At 53.7% G+C, this 4,021-nt stretch overlaps 1 pseudogene; it reads right to left on the bottom strand.

Annotated features, from left to right (window-relative positions):
* Positions 1–1,999: 1,999 nt before the first annotated feature.
* LOC136468836 (uncharacterized) lies at positions 2,000–3,423 on the bottom strand (annotated as a pseudogene).
* Positions 3,424–4,021: the final 598 nt, after the last annotated feature.

The raw sequence follows: 4,021 nt of genomic DNA, 5'->3' as shown, positions 1-4,021 counted from the left end.
AAAGAGGGGGGGGGGGGGGGCGCGAGACGAAGAGTCGGGAAGCAGCAGGCGGATCTATCGCAGCGTGCGGCGGAGTCATTCCTGAGCTTCGATCGCGAATCGGACGGCGGGGAGATTTTCGGGCGACGTGGATGGCCTGGGCGGCGGCCAAAGCTCCCTGCTTTGATAATAAGAGATGATTCTGTGCACCCTCAAAACATGGCCCCGAACTCGTTCATGCCGGCACCTGTTCTTTTGACCGACACTTGTTTGCTTTGCCACTTGGACAGACTAAATTCTTTTTGGCATGGCTCATCCAAAACGGTTTCACTAGTGAAGCCAAAGCCGGTGAAGTCAGAAAAACTGGCTTTTTTCGGTTTCTAGTTCATTTTAACCCTGGCTTCACGCTACATAGTCTCGATTTGCGTAAAATAGATGAAGCCGAAACCGGCATAAGTCGTGCAAAAGAGGCCCTAATTAAGGATGCTTTTCTTGGCATGGAAAACATGGTACAGTATTATGGTTTGGTTTCTAGTTCTTGCAGAAGATCAGGAGAAACGTTTCTCATTTTTTTAGTACTAACTATACAAGATTTTTTTCCAAAACAGTGTAAGTGTTTCTCATCAGTCATCAGAATCGTTTATGCAATTCTGAATTGACCGAACTATCAAAAGCAATTGCATAAGGTTAGCTGGATCTAGCGAACTAGTAGCCCAATAACTGCACAAAATGCCGCCGCCAACTAACCAAAGCGTTTGCAAAGACATAAGTATAAATTATAAACAGAATTTAAAGAATCCAGAACCGGAGATGGGACCGAAGAATCTGACAGGAAAATGAATAAACCACGCACTGACACTGTTCCAAGGTAAAGCGTCATCATGGCAAAGCTGTAGTACTGTTCTAAGAGTACTAGTTTAAGCTCATCGGTAGCGTCCTTAATGATGGTAATCAACCACACAAATAATCTAATCCCCTGGAGCGGTGATCATTGCTGTTCGTCCATGCCTGACAGTCCCCATCAATAAACAAATACTACCATGCGAATAGAATAAACATATGCTACCAAGAAATGCTTTTTACTCCACTAGGATTTCATTTCGTTAAGATACAACAGCAAAGGGCACCCTGTTACTGTTAATATACTGCTGAGTTTTAGGAGCATGTGCCGGGAGTGGATGGCAATCCAAATTTGTCTGGACTGACACCAAAACTTGTTAACAGCATGCACACTCGAGTATGAGAACCAAACCAAATGGATTTCTACCTTCTGGAAATCAGAGAGAAACATGCAGTCAATGTCTTGACAAATTTCTGCAAATTAAAAGTGTAATGAAGGAATATCTCTGGAAAATTATATGCATGTCTTGATTTGGTCCATTTGTCTTCGGCATCAGCAATGCGAGTTCTTGTGTATCATGAGGCGCCGTTTCATAACACCAGTTCAGTTCAACTAATTGAATTACTCCTAGGCAGCATACATTTTGCTAGTAGAATCTGTAACTAATTCTCACATTGTTAAGTGAAACAATGTAAAACCAACGAGAGGTGAGGATGTTGATGGGATAAGTCTGGCTGGTCTTTGTGGGGCTGTGCTGGTCACATGGTCCTTGTGGTTGCATGGTCTGTTTTTAGGACAGCATCTTAGATTAGAGGACAGCATCTTAGCATTTAGGACAGTATCTTAGACTAGCATCTTGGCATATGCTTGGCTGGCTAGCATCCTATAAATATGTACCCCCAACCCCTCAGGTTGACATGGCATTTGGAAATAAAACAGAAAATTGCCTTAACTCCTAGTGTCATCTTCTCTCGATGAGAGTAAGAATTATACTACTACCAAGAGTAAGAATTCAGCGACTAATAACTGGTATCAGAGCCGTACTATCCTGTAGCCTGAGCATCTCCTGCTCATCTCCTTTCCTAGCCGCACAACAGCCCTAGCTAGGAGCAGCAGCAGCGCCGGCTGCTCCTGCTCACTCCTCTCCCTCTGCGCAGCTCGTCTGAAGCAGCCCTCTCCTCACGCAGTAGCCCCCGGTAGCGCGTCATGTCCGCAGGGCAGTCTCAGCGCTCGGTCGCCTCGAGCACGCGGTGTCGGTAGGAGGCCGAATTTGCCGCGGCAAAGGAACGCGAGCAAGCAGCGGCAGAGACCGCTGCGGCGGCGGCAAGGGCATCGAGGCTGGCAGCGGCGGAGCTGGCAGCAGCCAGAGCGGAGGCGGAAGCAGCAGCGGCGGTGGATGCAGCGCGTGCGGCGGCAGCAGAGGTCGTGGCCCTGCGCGGCAGCATCAGCAGCTCCATTTCTGCAGACGACAGCGCCGACGCGGACCTCGAGCTGCTGGTGAGGGAGGCAGGACAAGCGCGGGCGGCGCAGTGGGCAGCCGTGCACGCCCACGAGCGCGGCGACAGCCCCGACAAGCGCGGATGCGCCAGTGGCGCTCCTGGAGGAGGCGCGCACAGCGGCGGCGCTCCTGGAGGAGGCACGCACGGCGGTGGTGCTTCTAGAGGAGGCACGCACGACGACGATGGTGGACGGGTCGATAGAGAGCGCGGCCTTCACAGGCAGCGTGGCTCTCTCTCCCCGGATTGGTACCGTGGTTACCACGGGCTCCCGGCTGTCGTCAGGGACGTCGGCCCCGGCGGTGGGTGGCCTACCCTCACCAAGACCAACTATGTCGAGTGGGCTGCGGTGATGAGGGTAAAACTCCAGGTGCAGCACATGTGGGAGACAGTCCGGTACGACGACGTTGACTACGACCTAGATCGACGGGCGCTAGATGCCCTCATCGCTACAGTCCCGCCTGAGATGCAGTTCTCGCTTACCAACAAGCAGACTACCAAGGAGGCTTGGGACGCCATCGCTGCGGCACGCATCAGCAGCGACCGCGCTCGCAAGTCCACACTACAGGCACTTCGCAAGGAGTGGGAGAACCTGGCCTTCAAGCCAGGTGAGGACGTTGATGACTTTGCTCTCCGTCTCAGCACTCTGTTGCAGAAGATGGTGCAGTTCGGCGATGACACCTACGGCGAGGAGAGAGCTATCGAAAAGCTCTTCCGCTACGTCCCCGAGAAGTACAAGCAGATGGCTCGCTCGATCGAGTCTCTGCTGGATCTCTCCACGATGTTGATCAAGGAGGCGATAGGTTGCCTCAAGGTCATCGACAGCGATGAGCCACAGTCTCTCTCGGGGCCCATCACCATTGGCGGGAAGCTCCTTCTCACTCGGGAGCAGTGGCTTGCTAGCCAAGGTGATCGGAAGAAGGGGGGCCTTCTTCCACGACAGGCGGCCGCAAGCGTGGCAAGCCACGCAAGGCGTGCAGGGATGCCTAGGCTAGGGCACGAGGACATGCCGAGGGTGATGCTCGTGGAGGCGCCTAGGGCGGCGCCGTCGGCAGGCACAAGCCGGCACGAGACGACGCCTGCCGCAACTATGGCCAGCTTGGCCATTGGGCCAAGGACTGTCGACAGCCACAACAGGGCTAGGCCCACGTTGCACAGGTGGAGGAGGAGTCAGCTCTGTTCATGGCACATGCAAGCATCGAGCTACCTCCAGCGGCACCGGCCGCAGCGGCCCTCCTCCACCTTGACAAGCCAAAAGCACACGCCCTCCTCGGCGATGGCTCTAGCAACGACAAGACTGATGGGTGGTGCCTCGACACCAGCGCCACCCATCACATGACCGGTCGACGGGAGTTCTTCACCGAGGTTGACTCTAGCGTCTGAGGCTCCATCAAGTTTGGGGATGCCTCCAGTGTGGAGATCAAGGGCGTCGGCTCCGTCATCTTTACCGCCGTGTCTGGTGAGCACAGGCTGCTCACCTGAGTCTACTACATCCCCACGTTGAGGAACTCCATCATCAGCTTGGGATAGCTGGATGAGAACGGTTCGCGGGTGGTGGTTGAGGATGGAGTCATGAGGATTTGGGATCGCCGTTGTTGCCTTCTTGCCAAGGGATCCAGAAGCGCAAATCAACTCTATATCCTTAACGTGTAGGTGGCACAACCCCTTTGTCTCGCTGCTCATCGGGACGACGAGGCATGGCAGT

This window comes from Miscanthus floridulus, chromosome 8 (assembly GCF_019320115.1).
Source record: "Miscanthus floridulus cultivar M001 chromosome 8, ASM1932011v1, whole genome shotgun sequence".
NCBI lineage: Eukaryota > Viridiplantae > Streptophyta > Magnoliopsida > Poales > Poaceae > Miscanthus > Miscanthus floridulus.
The sequence above is the reverse complement of the archived record's forward strand: the minus strand, read 5'-3'. Positions and strand labels throughout refer to the sequence as shown.